This window comes from Hemibagrus wyckioides, linkage group LG15 (assembly GCF_019097595.1).
Source record: "Hemibagrus wyckioides isolate EC202008001 linkage group LG15, SWU_Hwy_1.0, whole genome shotgun sequence".
Taxonomy (NCBI): domain Eukaryota; kingdom Metazoa; phylum Chordata; class Actinopteri; order Siluriformes; family Bagridae; genus Hemibagrus; species Hemibagrus wyckioides.
Genome location: NC_080724.1, coordinates 11,212,511 through 11,237,557, shown reverse-complemented (window position 1 = coordinate 11,237,557; position 25,047 = coordinate 11,212,511). Strand labels below are relative to the sequence as shown.

The following is a 25,047-nucleotide window of genomic DNA, read 5'->3' as shown; positions in this document are numbered from 1 at the left end:
AAACTCGATGGACCAAAGACACATGTGGGAATACCGCAAATCCTGGCCATCCTTACCCATGCGTGTCTTAGCTTATGCTGACTATATTTACATGTGTGCGAGCAGCTTAGTTCACCAGCATTAACACAATGTTCCAGTTATACCATTCTTCAAGAGGCAACAGAGCAGCCCTGACCAAGCCATGCTGCCCCACCATGCTGTCCAGTCAAGCTGGGGTAGAAATCCCAAAGTCTAGGACCAAGATCCCAAAACCAAAGGGAATAATTTCCAGAAACTTGGAACAGAAAGAAATAAAAAAAAGATCTCAATGTCTAGGGAAGGATATCCAAAAGTCTGGGACAAAAAGATCTTATATCCTAAAGGGGAAACCTGAAACAGAAAATCCAGACAAGAACGATGGGATGGGGTTTAGGATCCTAAAACCTGGCACCCAAGAAGCCGAAGCTGAAAATTCAGGGGAAAAGATCCTGAAGTCTAGCACAAATCATCCCAAAGCATGGGGCAAAACATCCCAAAACCTGGGGTAGAACATGCTAAATTCAAGTGATGTCAAAGCAAAAGATTCAGAAGCCTGGCACAAAAAATCCCACAGTAGAAAAGCCTGGAGCAAAAAATCCCAAAGCCTAGGGGAAATGTTTGAAAAACCTGGGTTAAATAAATTGTGAAAAAGAAAACAAGAAATCATTACGGCAAAATCCAGTAAGGGCAGAAAATTCTAAATCATGGAGCAAAAGATCCAGAAACCTTGATGATCTGGAGGTAGAATTCTGCCTTGACTCCAAAATCACTGCTTTGAAAAGTTCCACAGGTTCAAATCCATCCTGCCTGGTCTGCTCAATTCTGACTTGCACACATGTTTCTCCCCCACACGCTCCCACATACAGAAAGTGCCCTGTTCTGGTCTCCTGTGCCCCTGTGGCAGGCGTTCAGGCTCGATTAGCCTAGTGAAAGGCTCTCTGTGTGGGGGTTGACGAGGACCATGAGGTTCTGCTTCACACCGCACAGCAGAGGTGCCAGCGCTGTAGCCAGGAGGGAACTGTCTATGAAGGAGTCATCAAAGGGACAAGAGGCAAAGCATCATCAAAGACTCATCTCTTCCTTCGATACGTGGTTCATTTCTCAAGTTCAGTTCAGACCTCTTACTTGTCCAGCTCTCCTGTGGAACATCTCCAGAACTCAAGAAACTCTTTCCAATCCTTCAACAAATTGGTGCTCCCTTCATACTCAAGTCCATCATGGAAAACTTTTAAAACTTGCCAAACTGCCTTTTTTCCCCAAAAAAAGTCCAGGTCTCGTTCGTTCCCCCTCCGTCACCCTCTGGCTACAAGATCCCAACTAAACCCTCACTCTCCCTCTCTCCCTCTCCCTCTCTCTCTACCAGCTGTTTATTGTTTTAATCGGTGTTCTCCTGTTCCACCCATCACTCCACTCCACCTCTTCCCTAGTTCCTGCCCTGTATCGTGCCATACTCTCCAAACTATCTACACACACCCACTTCCTGAAAAGACCACCACTCTTGAACATGTGCAAAACAAGAAAAGAGAGAGAGAGAAAGTAAGAGAGAAAGAGAGAGAGACCGAGAGAGAGAGAGATCGGAGTTGTAAGAGTTACTCATTTGTATCATTAGTCTCCAAATCTCAAGCTTCACCACCTTCCATTTCCTTTCGTTTTATTCAAACTTTCTCCTTCAAATCCCTCAAATTGCCCCTTCTCTCCTGCCCCGTATAGCTGGGCGCCCTCATGGCCAGATGTCAGTGCGCGCGAGCGCGTGTTCGTTACGCTTCCTTTGATTTCCCTGGCACAGGTAGGGGCTCATTCTTCGCCTGTCCATTTCTATAAAATCAGCATGTCAGGAGCCATGTGGCCAGGCCTAGCTTGCACACGTTAGAGCATTCGATAGACACCAGAAAAGAAAATAAACCTCATACACACATGAATATTCACGAGAGAGTCCTTTGAAGTGTCTTTACCTCATTACAATATTTACATATTCAATTTCCAGCGTAGCATTTCAATTTCAGTCACGTGTACACGCGAGAGTGTGACATATGTTTTGGTCTAGCCAAATTTAGCAAACAGTACATGGAGGGGAAATGGATTTGTGATTTGGAAAGTAGTGGAGATGTATCGCTGAAGGAAAAAAACACCTGAAGCAAACTGTCCCCTAGTAAGAAAGATGGAAATTAAAGTGAAAAAGAAAAATGCTTAGATGGCTAAACTGAGTGAGGATAAAAAAATCATTTGGAGAGCTCCATCTGCTACAGAGAGTGAAACAAACTTCTAGACAGGGGAAATGAGACCTTTCTGTATCATACTGGAGATGCAGTTTACAGTATATTAGAACACACACACACACAAAACCAGTAGATATGATCAGTTAAGTTAAGAATTTATATACACACACACACACACACACACCATAGTTTCCATACTCACGCCTGTACTTTCTGTGATAACATCAGTATGCGTGCATGTGTGTGGCACTTGCAGAGCATTCTGGGTAGTTTCTGGATGTGATTTAAATCAACACTATTCGTTACTGTCAGAGAGACAGCAAAAGGTCAGGGTAGTCTGATTAGACACTCAAACCCATCGAACAGTCATCTACTTCTGTCTGATTCTATCGGAAACACTCCGCGCACACACACACACACACACACAAACGTGTATAGATTTCTCCTCTCAACCACAGTATATATGTGATCCTGATGTTACACTGTGCTGTGTATGTCAGCTACTGTACAGCTAATACACAGCCAGTTCTCCTAGCACACACACACACACACACTCGAGCTCAGTCTACAGCTGTGTGCCAGCTAGTAAACCCCCCGCCTCATCAGACACCAAGACACTCTAAGAAGAGTTATGAATGTTTATGAGTTTATGAAGATTTACATCTTCATTTGTTTAAAACTCTGAACACACACACACACACACACACACACCTCATTCGAAGACCTCATTCTCTGTAGTGTAATAAATACCCGATGACAATCAACAACAACCACAACAACAACAACACATAAGAAACACTCAGGCCATCAATCATGTAGTATGTCTAATAAACTAGACAATAAGATTTAAGGTGTTCTGAATGAAGGGATGGAGGGATAGAGGGATAGATAAGAGGAGAAGTAAATTTGAAAAATGAATTAGTGAGTGAATGGGTAATAAATAAGTGTCATGTTATATTAAATGTCATTTAAAACCATGTACAACACTGTAGTTAATGTCTTTTTCCTCTTTTTTTTTTGAAGTGCTGTAGTTGTCATTGTTGTTATTTCCATTAAAAAAATAGGTTTTTTATGTATTTCAATTTGTTGTAGTTTGTTAGTCGTTTTTTATTTGTTGTAGTTGTCATTGCTGTTACTGAATGTTTGGACCTTTTTATTGTATTTTGTTATTGTCGTTATTGTCTTTTATTTGCTTCTTTTCTTTGTTTTATCTGCCGTAATTGTCATTGTTTTTTGTTGTAGGATTTTTGTTATTTTTTCCCACTTTTTTCCAAGTTTTGTTTATATTTTTCATTTACTCTACATTTTATCTGTTGCATGTCATTGCTGTTATTGTCTCTTTTTTTGATGTTCTTTATCTGTTGTAGTTTTTTTTCGTCTGTTTTTTCCATGTGCTGTATTTTTTTTTTTCATTTATTTATTTAAAGTTTACATCATTGCTGTTATTGTCTTTTCTATTTGTTGTAGTTGTCACTGTTGTTACTGTAGCTGTCATATTTATAGCTGTCATTGTTGTTTCTGTAGCTGTCATATTTGTAGTTTTCATTGCTGCTACTGTAGTTGCCATTACTGTTATGTAGCTGTTGTATCTGTAGATGTCATTGCTGCTACTGTAGTTGCCATTAATGTTACTGTAGCTGTTGTATTTGTAGATGTCATTGCTGCTACTGTAGTTGCCATTAATGTTACTGTAGCTGTTGTATTTGTAGATGTCATTGCTGCTACTGTAGTTGCCATTAATGTTACTGTAGCTGTTGTATTTGTAGTTGTCATTGCTGTTACTGTAGCTGTTGTATTTGTAGTTGTCATTGCTGTTACTGTAGCTGTTGTATTTGTAGTTGTCACTGCTGTTACTGTAGCTGTTGTATTTGTAGTTGTCATTGCTGTTACTGTAGCTGTTGTATTTGTAGATGTCATTGCTGTTACTGTAGTTGCCATTACTGTTATGTAGCTGTTGTATTTGTAGATGTCATTGCTGCTACTGTAGTTGCCATTAATGTTACTGTAGCTGTTGTATTTGTAGATGTCATTGCTGCTACTGTAGTTGCCATTAATGTTACTGTAGCTGTTGTATTTGTAGATGTCATTGCTGCTACTGTAGTTGCCATTAATGTTACTGTAGCTGTTGTATTTGTAGATGTCATTGCTGCTACTGTAGTTGCCATTAATGTTACTGTAGCTGTTGTATTTGTAGATGTCATTGCTGCTACTGTAGTTGCCATTAATGTTACTGTAGCTGTTGTATTTGTAGTTGTCATTGCTGTTACTGTAGTTGCCATTACTGTTATGTAGCTGTTGTATTTGTAGATATCATTGCTGCTACTGTAGTTGCCATTAATGTTACTGTAGCTGTTGTATTTGTAGTTGTCTTTGCTGTTACTGTAGCTGTCGTATTTGTAGTTGTCATTGCTGTTACTGTAGCTGTCGTATTTGTAGTTGTCATTGCTGTTACTGTAGTTGCCATTACTGTTATGTAGCTGTTGTATTTGTAGATGTCATTGCTGCTACTGTAGTTGCCATTAATGTTACTGTAGCTGTTGTATTTGTAGTTGTCATTGCTGTTACTGTAGCTGTCGTATTTGTAGTTGTCATTGCTGTTACTGTAGCTGTCGTATTTGTAGTTGTCATTGCTGTTACTGTAGTTGCCATTACTGTTATGTAGCTGTTGTATTTGTAGATGTCATTGCTGCTACTGTAGTTGCCATTAATGTTACTGTAGCTGTTGTATTTTTTTCGTCTGTTTTTTCCATGTGCTGTATTTGTCACTTTTATTTTTTTTCATTTATTTATTTAAAGTTTACATCATTGCTGTTATTGTCTTTTCTATTTGTTGTAGTTGTCACTGTTGTTACTGTAGCTGTCATATTTATAGCTGTCATTGTTGTTTCTGTAGCTGTCATATTTGTAGTTTTCATTGCTGTTACTGTAGTTGCCATTACTGTTATGTAGCTGTTGTATCTGTAGATGTCATTGCTGCTACTGTAGTTGCCATTAATGTTACTGTAGCTGTTGTATTTGTAGATGTCATTGCTGCTACTGTAGTTGCCATTAATGTTACTGTAGCTGTTGTATTTGTAGATGTCATTGCTGCTACTGTAGTTGCCATTAATGTTACTGTAGCTGTTGTATTTGTAGTTGTCATTGCTGTTACTGTAGTTGCCATTAATGTTACTGTAGCTGTTGTATTTGTAGATGTCATTGCTGCTACTGTAGTTGCCATTAATGTTACTGTAGCTGTTGTATTTGTAGTTGTCATTGCTGTTACTGTAGCTGTTGTATTTGTAGTTGTCATTGCTGTTACTGTAGCTGTTGTATTTGTAGTTGTCACTGCTGTTACTGTAGCTGTTGTATTTGTAGTTGTCATTGCTGTTACTGTAGCTGTTGTATTTGTAGATGTCATTGCTGTTACTGTAGTTGCCATTACTGTTATGTAGCTGTTGTATTTGTAGATGTCATTGCTGCTACTGTAGTTGCCATTAATGTTACTGTAGCTGTTGTATTTGTAGATGTCATTGCTGCTACTGTAGTTGCCATTAATGTTACTGTAGCTGTTGTATTTTTTTCGTCTGTTTTTTCCATGTGCTGTATTTGTCACTTTTATTTTTTTTCATTTATTTATTTAAAGTTTACATCATTGCTGTTATTGTCTTTTCTATTTGTTGTAGTTGTCACTGTTGTTACTGTAGCTGTCATATTTATAGCTGTCATTGTTGTTTCTGTAGCTGTCATATTTGTAGTTTTCATTGCTGTTACTGTAGTTGCCATTACTGTTATGTAGCTGTTGTATCTGTAGATGTCATTGCTGCTACTGTAGTTGCCATTAATGTTACTGTAGCTGTTGTATTTGTAGATGTCATTGCTGCTACTGTAGTTGCCATTAATGTTACTGTAGCTGTTGTATTTGTAGTTGTCATTGCTGTTACTGTAGTTGCCATTAATGTTACTGTAGCTGTTGTATTTGTAGATGTCATTGCTGCTACTGTAGTTGCCATTAATGTTACTGTAGCTGTTGTATTTGTAGTTGTCACTGCTGTTACTGTAGCTGTTGTATTTGTAGTTGTCATTGCTGTTACTGTAGCTGTTGTATTTGTAGATGTCATTGCTGTTACTGTAGTTGCCATTACTGTTATGTAGCTGTTGTATTTGTAGATGTCATTGCTGTTACTGTAGTTGCCATTACTGTTATGTAGCTGTTGTATTTGTAGATGTCATTGCTGCTACTGTAGTTGCCATTAATGTTACTGTAGCTGTTGTATTTGTAGATGTCATTGCTGCTACTGTAGTTGCCATTAATGTTACTGTAGCTGTTGTATTTTTTTCGTCTGTTTTTTCCATGTGCTGTATTTGTCACTTTTATTTTTTTTCATTTATTTATTTAAAGTTTACATCATTGCTGTTATTGTCTTTTCTATTTGTTGTAGTTGTCACTGTTGTTACTGTAGCTGTCATATTTATAGCTGTCATTGTTGTTTCTGTAGCTGTCATATTTGTAGTTTTCATTGCTGTTACTGTAGTTGCCATTACTGTTATGTAGCTGTTGTATCTGTAGATGTCATTGCTGCTACTGTAGTTGCCATTAATGTTACTGTAGCTGTTGTATTTGTAGATGTCATTGCTGCTACTGTAGTTGCCATTAATGTTACTGTAGCTGTTGTATTTGTAGTTGTCATTGCTGTTACTGTAGTTGCCATTAATGTTACTGTAGCTGTTGTATTTGTAGATGTCATTGCTGCTACTGTAGTTGCCATTAATGTTACTGTAGCTGTTGTATTTGTAGTTGTCACTGCTGTTACTGTAGCTGTTGTATTTGTAGTTGTCATTGCTGTTACTGTAGCTGTTGTATTTGTAGATGTCATTGCTGTTACTGTAGTTGCCATTACTGTTATGTAGCTGTTGTATTTGTAGATGTCATTGCTGCTACTGTAGTTGCCATTAATGTTACTGTAGCTGTTGTATTTGTAGATGTCATTGCTGCTACTGTAGTTGCCATTAATGTTACTGTAGCTGTTGTATTTGTAGATGTCATTGCTGCTACTGTAGTTGCCATTAATGTTACTGTAGCTGTTGTATTTGTAGATGTCATTGCTGCTACTGTAGTTGCCATTAATGTTACTGTAGCTGTTGTATTTGTAGATGTCATTGCTGCTACTGTAGTTGCCATTAATGTTACTGTAGCTGTTGTATTTGTAGTTGTCATTGCTGTTACTGTAGTTGCCATTACTGTTATGTAGCTGTTGTATTTGTAGATGTCATTGCTGCTACTGTAGTTGCCATTAATGTTACTGTAGCTGTTGTATTTGTAGTTGTCTTTGCTGTTACTGTAGCTGTCGTATTTGTAGTTGTCATTGCTGTTACTGTAGCTGTCGTATTTGTAGTTGTCATTGCTGTTACTGTAGTTGCCATTACTGTTATGTAGCTGTTGTATTTGTAGATGTCATTGCTGCTACTGTAGTTGCCATTAATGTTACTGTAGCTGTTGTATTTGTAGTTGTCATTGCTGTTACTGTAGCTGTCGTATTTGTAGTTGTCATTGCTGTTACTGTAGCTGTCGTATTTGTAGTCGTCATTGCTGTTACTGTAGTTGCCATTACTGTTATGTAGCTGTTGTATTTGTAGATGTCATTGCTGCTACTGTAGTTGCCATTAATGTTACTGTAGCTGTTGTATTTGTAGTTGTCATTGCTGTTACTGTAGCTGTCGTATTTGTAGTTGTCATTGCTGTTACTGTAGCTGTCGTATTTGTAGTTGTCATTGCTGTTACTGTAGTTGTCGTATTTGTAGTTGTCATTGCTGTTACTGTAGTTGTCATTGCTGTTACTGTAGTTGCCATTGCTGTTACTGTAGCTGTCGTATTTGTAGTTGTCATTGCTGTTACTGTAGATGTCATTGCTGTTACTGTAGTTGTCACTGCTGTTACTGTAGTTGTCATATTTGTAGTTGTCATTGCTGTTACTGTAGTTGCCATTACTGTTATGTAGCTGTTGTATTTGTAGTTGTCATTGCTGTTACTGTAGTTGCCATTACTGTTATGTAGCTGTTGTATTTGTAGTTGTCATTGCTGTTACTGTAGTTGCCATTACTGTTATGTAGCTGTTGTATTTGTAGTTGTCATTGCTGTTACTGTAGCTGTCGTATTTGTAGTTGTCATTGCTGTTACTGTAGTTGTCATTGCTGTTACTGTAGTTGTCATAGCTGTTACTGTAGTTGCCATTAATGTTACTGTAGCTGTTGTATTTGTAGTTGTCACTGCTGTTACTGTAGTTGTCATTGCTGTTACTGTAGATGTCATTGCTGTTACTGTAGTTGTCACTGCTGTTACTGTAGTTGTCATATTTGTAGTTGTCATTGCTGTTACTGTAGTTGTCATTGCTGTTACTGTAGATGTCATTGCTGTTACTGTAGTTGTCACTGCTGTTACTGTAGTTGTCATATTTGTAGTTGTCATTGCTGTTACTGTAGATGTCATTGCTGTTACTGTAGTTGTCACTGCTGTTACTGTAGTTGTCATTGCTGTTACTGTAGATGTCATTGCTGTTACTGTAGTTGTCACTGCTGTTACTGTAGTTGTCATATTTGTAGTTGTCATTGCTGTTACTGTAGTTGCCATTACTGTTATGTAGCTGTTGTATTTGTAGATGTCATTGCTGCTACTGTAGCTGTCATTGCTGTTACTGTATTCAAGATTCAAGATTCAAGAAGCTTTATTGTCATTTCAACCACATATAGCTGACGCAGTACATAGTGAAATGAAACAACGTTTCTCCAGGACCTGGTGCTACATAAACATACAACAACAAAGTTCAACATAAAAAACAACACCACAGAGCTAGGACAGAAGATTGTCGTTAGCCACGTAAAGTGCACAGTGTGCAGCTAGGTGCAAACAGCATAGACAAGACAGTGCAAAAGACAATAAATACAAGAAAGACAACACAAAAGAACACAGGACACTTAGCGCCGAAAAGAAAGAAAAGAACGTGTACTGGAATGTAAGTGAAATAAGAAAATAAGAAAAAAAAAAAAAGTATTGTGCAAAAAAAATTGTGCAAAAATACACAGCAGCGGTTGAGGTAGTGCAAATAGAATAAACATAAATATAACTATAGCAGTGGATGACAGGTTGAGGTAGTGAAATAAGTATGAACAATATAAATTGTGTGTGTGCGTGTTCACACAGTCAAGAGAGAGTATGTGTGTATCTGTGTGTGAGAGAGACAGAGAGTTGATATACAGTTCAGTCCTGAATGAGAGTGTGTGTGTGTGTGTGTGTGTGAGAGAGTGTAGAACAGTTCAGTCCAGGATGTTGAGGAGCCTGTAGTTGCCATTAATGTTACTGTAGCTGTTGTATTTGTAGTTGTCATTGCTGTTACTGTAGTTGTCATAGCTGTTACTGTAGTTGCCATTAATGTTACTGTAGCTGTCGTATTTATAGTTGTCATTACTGTTACTGTATTTGTCACTGCTGTTACTTTATTTGTCACTGCTGTTACTGTAGATGTCATTGCTGTTACTGTAGCTGTCATTGCTGTTACTGTAGCTGTCGTATTTATAGTTGTCATTACTGTTACTGTATTTGTCATTGTTGTTACTGTATTTGTCACTGCTGTTACTGTAGCTGTGGTATTTATAGTTGTCATTACTGTTACTGTATTTGTCACTGCTGTTACTGTAGCTGTCGTATTTATAGTTGTCATTACTGTTACTGTATTTGTCACTGCTGTTACTTTATTTGTCACTGCTGTTACTGTAGTTGTCACTGCTGTTACTTTATTTGTCACTGCTGTTACTGTAGTTGTCACTGCTGTTACTGTATTTGTCACTGCTGTTACTGTAGCTGTGGTATTTATAGTTGTCATTACTGTTACTGTATTTGTCACTGCTGTTACTGTATTTGTCACTGCTGTTACTGTAGCTGTGGTATTTATAGTTGTCATTACTGTTACTGTATTTGTCACTGCTGTTACTGTAGCTGTCGTATTTATAGTTGTCATTACTGTTACTGTATTTGTCACTGCTGTTACTGTATTTGTCACTGCTGTTACTTTATTTGTCACTGCTGTTACTGTATTTGTCACTGCTGTTACTTTATTTGTCACTGCTGTTACTGTATTTGTCACTGCTGTTACTTTATTTGTCACTGCTGTTACTGTAGTTGTCACTGCTGTTACTTTGTCACTGCTGTTACTTTATTTGTCACTGCTGTTACTTTATTTGTCACTGCTGTTACTTTATTTGTCACTGCTGTTACTTTGTCACTGCTGTTACTTTATTTGTCACTGCTGTTACTTTATTTGTCACTGCTGTTACTTTATTTGTCACTGCTGTTACTTTATTTGTCACTGCTGTTACTTTATTTGTCACTGCTGTTACTTTATTTGTCACTGCTGTTACTTTGTCACTGCTGTTACTTTATTTGTCACTGCTGTTACTTTATTTGTCACTGCTGTTACTTTATTTGTCACTGCTGTTACTTTGTCACTGCTGTTACTTTATTTGTCACTGCTGTTACTTTATTTGTCACTGCTGTTACTGTATTTGTCACTGCTGTTACTTTGTCACTGCTGTTACTGTATTTGTCACTGCTGTTACTTTATTTGTCACTGCTGTTACTGTATTTGTCACTGCTGTTACTTTGTCACTGCTGTTACTTTGTCACTGCTGTTACTGTATTTGTCACTGCTGTTACTGTATTTGTCATTACTGTTACTGTAGTTTTCACTGCTATTACTGTAGATGTCACTGCTATTACTGTATTTGTCGTATTTGTAGTTGTCATTGCTCTTATTGTATTTACAGATTTTCTATCTGTTGTATTTGTCATTGTCATTATTGTCCTTTTTTTCTTCTAAATTTTTGTTGTTATTGTTAATTGCCATTTTTCTATATTTTTAGATTTGTTGTATTTTATGATTGATGTCATTGACTTTTTTCATGTTTTTTTAATCTGCTGTAAGACTTTGAGCTATTATTGTCTGTTCCCCCCAATGTGCTATAGCTGTCACTGTTATTTTCTTTATCTCTTCTACATTTTTATCTGTTGTTGTCACTGTTGTTATAACCTTTTATTGTGTATTTTTCATCTGTGAGGTTTTTTTGTAATCTGCTGTATGTCATTGTTGTTACTGTTATTAATTCTTCCATCATCATAATAATAAAAGTAATAATGTCAGCAGCCTTGACGTGAACTTGACTTGATTCTGTGATTTGAGTCATCAAAACATTCAATTCAATTTTTTTCCCAATTCATTCACACATTGTTTTTAAAGGTCTCTTGCTTAATTGAACAGATTTGGTCTTTTTTTCCTCATTTGTCCTAATGTGACTAGCAATATTTCGAGAATAAAACTTCATCTATGGCGCAGTGGATTAAAGGAGAATTTGAACTGTTCCCCTCCTGCTTTTTGTAATGATATTTTTCACACTCAGCGTGAGTTGTCGAGCGCTCCGTTCCGCTGTCGTGTTCCACTTGTCGCTTTGTGACTTTGATTCTGCGTTTCCGTGATGTTGCCGTCGATGTGCATTTATTTCTGCAGTAATGCTACTACACGCTTTCTATGAATAAATGAATATGTTTCCTGTCGTTCTTCCTCACACATTCTCCATTTAAGTGCCTCTTGGGCCTTCGTGACCTTTGACCTTTCATAACTGGAACAAAACAGACTGTCTGTTACTTATAAAAATAGATAGAAAGATAGATAGATAGATAGATAGATAGATAGATAGATAGATAGATAGATAAACAAGTAAGTAAGTAAATAGATAGATAGATAGATAGATAGATAGATAGATAGATAGATAGATAGATAGATAGATAGATAGATAGATAAACAAGTAAGTAAGTAAATAGATAGATAGATAGATAGATAGATAGATAGATAGATAGATAGATAGATAGATAGATAGATAGATAGATAAACAAGTAAGTAAGTAAATAGATAGATAGATAGATAGATAGATAGATAGATAGATAGATAGATAGGGAAGTAAGTAAGTAAGTAGATAGATAGATAGATAGATAGATAGATAGATAGATAGATAGATAGATAGATAGATAGATAGATAGGCAAGTAAGTAAGTAAGTAGATAGATAGATAGATAGATAGATAGATAGATAGATAGATAGATAGATAGATAGATAGATAGATAGATAGATAGGCAAGTAAGTAAGTAAATAAATAAATAAAATAATTAAATGAAAAAATAAATGAATAAGTCAAATAAATAAGTCAAATAAATAAATAAATAGATATAAGTAAGTAAATAAGTAAATACATAGATAGATAGATAGATAGATAGATAGATCAAACCTTTTCCACACCCTCCCTGGCGAGGTCACTTCCTGTGCCCCTTCAGGGTCAAAAGTGAAGCGTGACGCTCTTCGGAGCCTTTGATATCTTTCCGGTGTATTGCGTGTGCATGCAAATGTGCTTATCTGTGTGCCTCAGGCTGCTTTGTGTCAGCGGGTGAATAAAAAGAGACTGAGAGAAAGACAGAAGGAAAGAGATACAGCGCTGAATAGGGTTTTTTTTTTTTAAGTGAGAAAGTGACAGTGAGATACTGAGTCAGTCAGACATGCGACATGCTGAGAAGTGCGCTGGAGGTTTGGCGTCGAGTTGTCAATCATACAACGGGATGACGGGCGCTGACAAACTCGACTGGAGAGAAAGCTCAGGAGGGATGGACCGGATCCTCGACGCCAATGCAGCAGCATTGCTCAGCATCGGCTGCATTTAAAATCTAAAATCTAATCCGTTGATTGATACCTGCTTCATAGATGTTTCACCACACTGAATGTAACTACTGAATGTAGATGTTGTTCTGCTGTGGGGTAAGAGGATAAAAATATGTAGTACAGAAAGTGGACAATAATCGACAACTACATAATCAGCTCCATTCCACACCAGCTTGTCGCTGATTATTTTCCTGATACAGCATGTCCCTCACATCACCCATGTACATAAAGTACTAAAGCGGTTTCAATATCACACACACACACACGACACACCCTCTGAAAAGTTTCCAAATCCATCATCTAGCTCAACTTCAATGTTTTCCCATCTCATTTTCAGCAGCTCCCATGAAAGAGGATTAAATAATTCACAGCAAAAAAAATAAAAATCCAGCGTGTCTGAAGCCGGCGTGACAAGTGTGGCGTGATGAGTGGAGTCGAGCGAGAGGAGAGGAGAGGAAGAAGAGGAGAGGAGGAGCTGAGAGGACCTGACAGTATTGATCTCACATGGAAACCGAATGCTGTTCTTATGCAACATGTCACATTCTGGAGACAGAAGGGCTTCGTGAAAACTGGCCACATCATCTGAGAGAGAGAGAGAAGGAGTGAGCAAGAATGAGTGAGAGAGGGAGAGAGAGAGAGAGAGAGAGAACAAGTGAGAGAGGGAGAGAGAGCAAGAATGAGAAAGCAAGAGAGAGAGACAGAGAAGGAGAGAGAGAACAAGAGAGAGAGAGAGAGAGAGAGAGACCTAGATTTATACCTCACTGACTCAGAGCTCTGAGAGCCTCAGATAAACAGAATACTCTTCTACCCCTTTCCCATCATGGTTTCTTCAAGGAGCCATCAACTTTTCCCCCACTACAAGGCAGTTTGACGTGTTATACTTTTATATAACCAGACATAGTTACAGAGTGTGTAAAAATAATAGCTGTGAAAATCTCGTACTGAAATGATTTAGTCGAATTGATTAGGCAGGTGTAATTATTTTTAATCAGACTCCTCGAACTACACCATAAACACCAGCTAATACTCCATTCTGATTGGTCAGGAGGTTTCTGTTTATATTAATGCCATCGTTTCCATAGCAACGACTTGTTTATGTGATGCTCCGGAGAATTGTGTATTATAAACGTGTGATATTATCGATGTGATGGTTTTTTATTGAGCTCATATGGAAGGAGTCTCCAGTGTGGAAGCTTTAAAAGATTTCTGACAGGAGAAGGAAGGAGCTTTGTGTTTTTTTACACTTTTAGGGATTCCGGAGAAATAAAGCTGGTGAGGGAACAACTGTTTTTTCATGCAAGTGAGAATGTTTTAGCAATAAACGGATAAAAATGAAAAGTATGTGTAACAATAAATGGATAAAAAAATCGATTGCTTCTTCACATGATTGTATTCCTGTAACCCCACAACCCGAAGTCTGTTATTCCTCTAATGTCTAAATAACCAGCAGGATATCAGACTTCCAGCTCATAAACATCACATTATCTCATAATAACAAAGCCTCAGAAAGTCTTCCTCTCACATGAAGTGTGTCAAGTGAACAAGGGAGCAAGTGAGCAAGTGAACAAGTGAGCAAGTGTGTGTGTGCTTTGGAGCACTTTGTGTGTGTGTGTGTGTGTGTGTGCACATACACAGAGTCAGATACATCACAAACACACACAGACAGAGACACAGAGACAGACAGACACACACATACACACACACAGAACCAGAGACATCACACACAAATGCACATAAACACAGAGCTAGAGGCACTGACAGACACACACACAGACAGAGATATCACACATGCACAATACACACACACAGTCAGATATGCCACACATACACAAACACAACGACGCACACAGAGCCAGAGACATCACACACGCACACAGAACCAGAGACATCACACACGCACACAGAACCAGAGACATCACACACGCACACAGAACCAGAGACATCACACACGCACACAGAGCCAGAGACATCACACACGCACACAGAACCAGAGACATCACACACGCACACAGAACCAGAGACATCACACACGCACACAGAACCAGAGACATCACACACGCACACAGAACCAGAGACATCACACACGCACACAGAACCAGAGACATCACACACGCACACAGAGCCAGAGACATCACACACGCACACAGAGCCAGAGACATCTCATGCACATACACACACAAAGACAGAGCCAGAGACATCACACACGCACACAGAACCAGAGACATCACACACGCACACAGAACCAGAGACATCACACACGCACACAGAGCCAGAGACATCACACACGCACACAGAGCCAGAGACATCTCATGCACATACACACACAAAGACAGAGCCAGAGACATCACACACGCACACAGAACCAGATACATCACACACGCACACAGAGCCAGAGACATCACACACGCACACAGAGCCAGATACATCACACACGCACACAGAGCCAGAGACATCTCATGCACATACACACACATAAAGACAGAGCCAGAGACATCACACACGCACACAGAACCAGAGACATCACACACGCACACAGAACCAGATACATCACACACGCACACAGAACCAGATACATCACACACGCACACAGAACCAGAGACATCACACACGCACACAGAGCCAGAGACATCTCATGCACATACACACACATAAAGACAGAGCCAGAGACATCACACACGCACACAGAGCCAGAGACATCACACACGCACACAGAGCCAGAGACATCACACACGCACACAGAACCAGAGACATCACACACGCACACAGAGCCAGAGACATCTCATGCACATACACACACATAAAGACAGAGCCAGAGATGTCTCACACATGCACACATACAGAGCCAGAGATGTCACACACAAACTAACACAGAGAACCAGATGTCTCACACCCACACCCACAGAACCAGAGACATCACACACACACAGACCTAGAGACATAACACACACACACACACAAATTAAAATGTCAGGCAGAACGTCAGCCTTTTATGTTACACTTTCTGTAGTTTTATATACATATGAGGCTTTGATAAAAGCATCTGGCATTATTGTCTTGGTTCAAAATTCGTTTGCTACACACCCTGAAGCATGTTTGTGTGTGTGCATCCGTGTGTGTGTGTGTGTGTGTGTGGTAGTGAGAGAGAGGGAGACGAGACTGACAGAGTATTTTAGCAAATAAAAGGCTGATATTGTGCGGCGTGGAATTGCATCAGCACTCATCCTGCAGCCACACAGGCAGAACGGGAATCGGTTAAACGGCCAGGAAATGAGTGTGTGTGTCTGTGTGTGTGTGTGTGTGTGTGAGTGAGAGAGAGAGAGAGAGAGAGAGAGAGACAGGTATCAGTGGTAAAAGGGTAATGGAAGTGAATTTGCACATCTCATCAATAGTGAAGCACGAGTCATATCCGATTCATGATATTCAGCTTGTTACTGCGGGGAGATTTAGTGTGTGTGTGTGTGTGTGTGTGTGTGTATGTATGAGATGCAGAAATGAACCGGCACCACCCCTGTGGATAGTAAACACACAGGATTTTCACTTCAATCCCCTCATACAGAAGGACAGCATGACCAGAGACAAATCCAGGAAGAATAAAAATAAATAAATAAAGTCTGAAAAAAAAAAGACCCTCTCAAACCAAAAAGCTTGTAATTATACTTTTGGCCATGCTAATATGCTAATACGCGACTATGCTAAAGGGGTGTATTTCCTTGCAGATTTGAAGAGCGCTATAGGCGCTGCAGACGAATTAAGTCACTTGGAGGAGACATATGAAAGAGAAATCTTAATAAAGCTCATTAGGAGGAGACGCTTAACGAACGTCGAGGGCAGAGGGTGGGGTGGGGTGGTTGATGGGGAGGTAGATGGTGGGCGGGTTGGTGGGGTGGGATACAGGGGTTTGGGAAGTAGACCCCGAAAGTACTTAATGAACAAACAACAGCTGTTCTCATGCCCCAGAGGGTGGGTTTTTCTCCGCAGTGGATCACAGCGACCAATCAAATTGCAGGATTTGTACAGAATCTTTAAGTAGGTTTGTGGAGCTTTAATGGAATACTATGAAAGGATTTCAAGCCAACCTTGATCTACTCTTTCTCTTTCTTTCTCTCTCTCTCTCTCTCTCTCTCTCTCTCTCTCTCTCTCTCTCTCTCCCCATCTGTCCCTCTCTCTCCATCCATCTCTCTTTCTCTCTCACTCTCTCTCTCCATCTCTCTTCTCCCTCCAACCCTCCCTCTCTCTCCATCCATCTCTCTTTCTCTCCATCTCTCTCCGTCCCTTTCTCTCCGTCTATCCCTCTCCATCCAACCCTCCTTCTCGCTCTCTCCATGCCTTTCTATCCGTCTCTCTCTCTCCCTCTCTCTACTTCCCTCTCTGTTTCTCCATCCCTCTTTCTCTCTCTCTCTCTCCTTCCCTCTTTCCCTCCATCTCCTTCTCTCTTCACTCTCTCTCTCTCTCATTTAAAACAGAAAGACAAGTACAAGTAATAGAATGAAAATTTTCTGTTAGAGTGAAACCTCGGGTTAAATCGTCAGCATCATTTCTCGCCTCTTTATGAATATATATGAGTCGAGAGCGTTCGTACGTTGTGAAGAATTTATCTGAGGGAAGATTTTGTGCTTCTACAAACAATAAATTTGCCAGAGTTGCCACCTGATGGTGCTTGGGATCCTGCATAACCTTCAGAAAAGTGTAAATTAGCAGAATGACCTTTTATTGTATTGATCCAGTGAGAGCAGCTTTGGTTAGACTTTCTCTCATGTCTGCTTTGTCTCCTGAACCTTTCAGGTGATAGATGGTGTAATGGATAAAGCTTTAGGTTTAAGTTCTTTGCAGCAGCTGTTAGAAGTTCATTTCAAGTGCTGGGTCTGTGTCTCTGTATATCCGTATGGTTTTCTTAGGGTTCTCTGGTGTCCTCCTACATTCTAAAGCATTTACATTTCTGGCATTTATCTCATTTATACAACTAAGCAATTGAGTGTTAAGTGTTGAGTGTTCTTAATTTCTTAATGAGCAAGCCTGGGGTTGAGTTATCAAGGTCCAGTTATTAGTGCTACGTTTCTGTACCAGAATAAAAGGTGACACTTAGGATCATTAGCGTTTATTCAAATTTATGAATGAATTGCGTTTATATTCCTGTATTGGGATTATTCATCATTTCGAACAGCTGGTTGATGTTAATAGGGTTACAGTTTGTACCAATTCCAAGTCTAGATATGTGTGTGTGTCTCTGTATGTGTGTATCGAGTGTTTAGTCCATACTCACGCCAGTGTTGTACACACCCAACCTTCTCTACCATCACACATCAGCATGATGCCATCTAATAAGCTGCTGCACACACTGTCTGTATCAGTGTCTGTGTGTGTGTGTGTGTGTGTGTGCTGGGAGGGCGTGAGTCAGTGAGTCAGCAAGAGATTGAGAGTGATTGTAAAGTTGTGAACAAGAGCCAGAGAGAACACAAGAGCGAGTGATTCAGTAATTGTGCCTTGTGTGGGATCTGCTTTTATTTAAAGTGCAGCACTTTCTAACGCTTTCAGATTATTCCTGAGCGTCGATAAAACAACTGCTTTTCCACTCAATGATATTTAAATAGGTGTAAAATGTGTGTGTGTGTCTGTTTCTCTGCTTCGATAACTTCCAGCTCTTTCTCCATCACTGCCGAAAACCTTTTAATATTCATAAGCAGACCTCCGATGCTCATTAATATTCATTACACCACAGCGCCATAGAGTTCTCAAAGCTGATTGGTCAATAAAATAATCGGAGAATACTGCACCTTCAAGTCACAGGTGTATGAACGCTGGCATTTTTAATACCTTGTACGTCAGTCTCAGCATATGATCAGTGTAATAAACGAAATAAAACCTGCGTGTTGTTATTTAAGCCTCAACTTTCGCCGATTTGTAAATCCGTTTTTTCCTCTTCATGTCGAGTTATTGATTATTTCCCTCTGACTCCATGCAAAACAATTAGCTAGCTAATAAACAGCAGTTATAAATGTGCTTGTTTATGCAAATGAGATGCAAATATATCTCTCATGCGATGTGAATAAAAATAAATAAATAATCGAGCCTCAGCTGAAAGTTTGTGTTGAAGATTTAAAGTCTAGCTTTCTTTCTACACTCCATTTAAAGCTGAAATGCTTCTTCCAGACCTCTTTTACTAACATCTGGTAGTGAATCTGTTATTGAAAACATTTTCAAATAGAAAAAAAATCCACTATAACAAGATTATTACCAGAATCCTCAGGGAGGATGTATAGCTTTTCTCCATCCTCCCATTTCGCTAAGAATCAGTATATTCAGTATGTCTCACTGTAGGCACTCCAGGCTAGTGATCCCCGAGCAGGATAAAAAAAAAAAAATCAAAATAAGGAAATTTCTGTGAGACAACCACTTCTTCCGCAAGCATGAGGTCATGGCGCTCCTGGGAGCTCCCAAAACAGACAAGCCAGTCAGATCTCAGTGCTGTCAGATGTCTGGAAAAAGGAAAATAAGCTCATTTTGTGTCTTTTTGTGTCTTTATCTCTCATACTGCCTGGTACTATCTGTCTCACCATCTATCTTTTTTGCATTTTCCTCTGATCATGTGTCTGTCCTTGTAGTTCCTGGAATTCATCTCTCATTTCCTCCATCCCTGTCTCTCTCTCTCTGTCTTTCTCTCTCTGTCCCTGTCTCTCTCTCTTTCTTTCTCTCTCTGTTCCTGTCTCTCTCTCTTTGTCTTTCACTCTCTCTCTCTCTCTCTCTCTCCCTTTGTTTCTCACCATCTGCTCCATTAGTAAGAGCAAACGGAGTAAAAGCACTTAGTGTTGAGCAGCTTTTATTTCTGAATGGGCTCCACATAAATCTCTTTCTTTCACTCTCTCTCTCTCTCTCTCTCACACACACACACACACTCAAACACGACTGAACTGCACTGCACTGTGTGGCTCTTCGCTCTGCTTTATAATGTAACTGTCGCTTTTAGAGAACAGTTTGGTCAAATGGAAGATTGGCTTAACGCTGAGGTTAAATTCCACGCGTTTTTTTACTACAACTGTAGCCACGATTTACAGCCAAACCACTGTGCGAAAGTCAATCCTCATCGAGCTGGCAAACAAAACTGGGAAATCTACATAGACAGTCATATTTCTTCAAATTAGAGAACAAAAATTCTCATGGAGAAAAACAAAGTAATGAATGAACGAAAGAATGGACGGCATAACTCGATTACCTCGTACGCCCTACGTAGTGCACTACCTGCAGCCCATTTAATATTAAGCAACATCTCAGCTACATCTCTGCCTTCACATCTCACGCATCTCCTACGCCATTACAATCATAAGCACAATTTACATTCTTAAAAGCCGCAAATTACAATAAACACAGTGCTCAGATGTTCTCTGTGAGGAGACTATTCCTCAATTGCGTTTTCCTTCCTGCCTATTTCTGAAATTCAGCCTAAGAGTTCTCATATTTTTCAATCTAATAGCTAGAGTAGTATTTTTGGCTATTTACATGAGTATATTATCACTTTTAATGTAACTGGAAAAAGGTTGAAGCCAGAACGAAGCCAGAACGGCTCAAACTGCCCACCGTTTAACGATCTGAGCAGTAGAGTGTGTCCAGTGAAGATTTTTTGTTTCCTCCACTCAAATCCAGAAGAAATATGATATCCAATTACAGAAACTAGAGCATCTCCTATCAATAGGTAATACAATCTGAGAACACAAAAAGTAAGTAGAGGAAGTAGATTACAAAATATTCAGGAAGAGTTGATCGATGAGAACTTGGCTTGGAGGATAAAAAAAAAAAAAAACAACTACCAGAACAGAATTTCATTATATATTCTCATCACTTTCAAAAAAACTAGTGCAGGATGAGTTCAAAAGTCGACTCAAAGCACAATGCGGAATGTAATATATATGCAACTGTAAAAGAAACACGATATCATGGGAAATCTGAATACAAAACTATATAAACACTCTTGTACCATCCGCAGCCAACACCGCATTCATGTTCAACTCTGTTCTGAACAGAAGAAGTATAACACTAAGCGCTAGAGGCTCGTATTTGGAAATCACATAGCACGTGTTAACCTGTGTGTGTTGTTATCCGCAAAGAGCTCAGCATTACAGTCATTTTAGAAATACTGAGTAGCGTTACTAAGAGCTCGGCATAATGGCTAAGTGGAGATTTAAATCCCACACACACACACAGCCGTAGCCCTAAATCATTTTTTAGAAGAGGGTGAGGTCAGGCTAGCGCAAGGTTGCTTATTTCCATATACTGCCTTGCAGTGCATGAGTCAGTCAGCAACTCGTACACAGATGCTTAGTCAAACGGGAGCCGTGGCTAGCAGGTGGGAATTTTGTGCTAGACAAGAAAAAGGTAAAGAACCAAATAAACTAGAGAATCAAATAAATTTTGTTCTGTTATAAGCAACAAATAAGTAGTATCAGAATGTCTGTAGTAAAACAATATCACAAAGGCAACATTTAAATGATTTTTACACAAGAAACCCCTTCTGCTTTCCTGGACAATTCCTTTCGTTCTGCTTGGTCAGTTTCTGACCTTTTAGAACAAAACAGTATTTTCATCAGCTCTACACTTTTCTCTTCACATATCCCCAATATCAATCCTTAAAGCAATGGTCAAGAGCCATGACAGAACAATCCCTGCTAGTCTTAAGACTTATCTCCTTGATTTATTGGCCATGGGTTTTAATGCTTAATCCTTATCCACTGAGCTTCCAGAACTTTATGTTTACTTCTAAAAAAGTGTCTCATGTTGAACTTAGTCATGGATGTAGCTCCTTAATCCTAAACCACTCTGATTGCTTAGTAATGTGCCATAATCCTTAACCAATGAACTCCCTCCAGTTTTTCCATAGGTTTTGGTGAAACCCTTGATCTATTGGTCATGGTTGTAGCTCGTTGATCTGTAGCTTCGTCTGTTATGTTTACCTCTACCAAGCCTATGACTCTCAATTTCTAGTTCACAGGTATAGATCCTTAAGCCTTAACCACTGTGATACAACCATTACATTCACCTCCATCAAAATGGCCTTTCAACTGGTGGTGAGCTCGTCTTGTTTATAGGTGTAGACTTTATTCCTCAAACGCTGGGTTTCCTCCGATTTCTTTGAATTCTTGGATTATCTTTGCCAAGATGATGCAAGGCTAGTTTTGCCAGCCTTCTGATGACAATCTGGAGAAGATTCAGTTTACAACTCTGAAGACACCATCTCTTATACCATACTCCAACTTTTGGATATTCCTCTACCTGTCCCACAATCTGGATATTGGCAAATCCTACTGGACTATCCATCCATCCATCCATCCATCAGATATACCATTTAACCTAAAAGGTACACAGTGAACCTGGAACCTATCCAAGTGGACTGGAGACACAAGGATTGGGATTTCCTGTAAGGGGTGCCAACCTATCATAGGGCACAATTGCACACACCTTCACACACTATACATAATTTAGAGATAACAATCAGCCTACAACACATGTCTTTGTACTGGGGAGGAAACCAAAGTAGTCGTAGGAAACCAGCAAATCACAGAGTACATGCAAACTCCAAGTACACAGAACAAAAGTAAGAAATAACCCCCCTCATACCCTTGGAACTAGCTGAAGGCAAATCTTAAAGCATTTTAAAGATTAATTGCTGTTATATATACAGTAGGTTAGATATTATCACCACCATGAGCCATTAAACTGATATGTCATGATTGCTTGCTTGTAAGGCCAGACGCAGACACTCACAGGCCAAGATAAACATCTCCTCATATAAATGCCACTGTGCTCAATATATAAATTTAACATCTTTTAATATGTAGAGATAACTTAAATGTCAGAGCCAGAATTGTGTGTTGTGACCTTTTTAAGACAAAAAGGATGATGTATTCTGGGTTAAATGAGTGATGTCAGAAATGGGTGGACAGAAGTGATAATTTGGTCTTGTTTAAAATGTATTATTCTATCTGGGCTAGCATCTGGAAGATATTTAGTGTATACTGAATTGTAGTCGCAAGACTAGAAATATAAGCTAACAAAATTCTGCTTCTAAGCAATGCATTAGCCTTAGCCAATTGTTCTGAATAAAGGCACACTCCCTGTAATACAGTTTGCACAAACAACCCAAGAGACAGTAAGTAGAGCATCAATTATTACCTCCTTAAAATTCTAGGTTGGCCTGACCTGATTTGAACAAATGGGAATGTCTTTCACAGACAGAATATCATTACAGGTTGGATGTGTAAGAGGTATACAGAGTTGCTAGCCTAATTAGCTTTATTAGTCGTCATTGCTGAACCTTAGTGTGTGATAAAGCAGGAAAGCAGCATGAGCTTCTTAATTTCTGACTGCTGAAAAACTCCACTATGAAAGTTGAAGCACTTCCACTGTTTGTATCCCCCATCTGGATGTCAGAATCATTTTAAAAATAACATTATATGTGAGTGTTCCAAGTGGGTAATTATTAGAATTAACTAATTGACTGGGAGGTCATTAACACATGATTACTGGAAATTCTGAATATAAGGCAAGCAGGCTCTAATTAATAAAACATTTCATTGTATTCCTCTGGGTTATCAAATTTCCTTCTACCTCCTGACACATTCTGATATCTCGGTTTTTGGAACCATCCATTATGAGTGCAATAAATTCTGACTGATTGTGTTTGATGGCATAGTCCATGGTGAGGTCCCACCAGGTTCTGATTGTACACTTCAGTACACGTCATTTTGCTGCATGATTTATTTTGCTTCCACCTTCCGCTGGTTGCAGTGGGACCAGCCAAAAAATTCCAGATCCTCTTGATGATCCCTATCGTTCCATTGCAACTGTGTGATATAATCTCTCCAGAATTTCCAAGATCTGCCTGAGGCCTCCATCCAGTGGGACGCAAATATTCCAAAAACTGGCCAGGGAGTATCCTAATAAGATGCCTGAACAACTACATTTGTTTTCTCTTTAGAGGACCAGAAGGTCTACTCCAGGGACGTCCAGTGTTATCAGAAAAGGTCCAGTGTGGGTGCAGGTTTTCCATGCAGAAGCCACACCTGAGTCTACTGAAAGCCAAAATCAACTGATTAAACAGGTGGAATCAGCTGTGGTTTAAGCTTGATTGGTCTGAAAACCTGCACCCACACCGGCCCTTTCTGGATAAGATTGGACACCTCTGATCTACTCTGAGGCAGGCCAAGGAACCCCATTTCCACTTGCTGTATTTGCAACCTCATCCTTTCATTCGCTACACACATCTTGTGACCATCGGTTACAACAGAGTGACCAATAACCGAGAATTTTATCCACAAACTGAGTTCCTGCTTCACCACTACAGATCAGTGCATCATCTATTGCACTCCTGCTGCTGATTCAATCCTTACTGTGGAATCTCACACTCTCTCTTCCCTCGTTCATGAATAAGATTACAGACATTACAGACATGCTCCAATGTGGTTGCAACTGATAAAACAAGGTTTTGGGATCTGGCTAGAGGAACCTGCAATCATGAACCCATATCAGGTTCTGTTCTAAACCTCTGGTATGAGATCATCAGTTCTGATGGTTGAAATGCTGCATTGCAGATTAAGTAAGTTTAATTGGATTTTTTGTAGCCTTCCACTATGATATCACCAGTCACTAATAGCTGAAACACTCCTTTATGAGGTGCTTGGGCTCCTATTTATAGAACACTCCATTATGAGATCATTTTCTTTTGATTGCAGGAACACACCATTGTGAGGTCATTTTGCTTGAATTGCTGGAAAACTCCATTCTGAGGTAATTTTACTTTGATTGCAACAACACTCCATAATGAGGTCATTCTGCCTTAATTCCTGGAACGGTCAATCTTCAGGACCTTCTGAACTGTAAAGGTTATTGCCTTGTGCACCAGTTTTGGAAGACAGTGACAGAATGAGCTGTTTGAAGGAAACAGTTATATAAATAATGATTAAATAATGAAAAATAAAAAAAATAATGAGTAAATATAATAAACTCCTTGTTCGCTGAGGGCTGTGGGAAATTGCTTGTGGCTGGTCATCTGCCATGTAAAATGGCCTTATTCTGTGGAAGTTGGCGGTTTCACGA

General features: G+C 39.2%; 1 protein-coding gene across 9 annotated transcripts in view; it reads right to left on the bottom strand.

Moving 5' to 3' along the window:
• Nucleotides 1-25,047, bottom strand: part of utrn (utrophin) — a 179,931-nt gene that overhangs the window by 72,976 nt on the left and 81,908 nt on the right. The gene's annotated exons all lie outside the window — the stretch shown is intronic.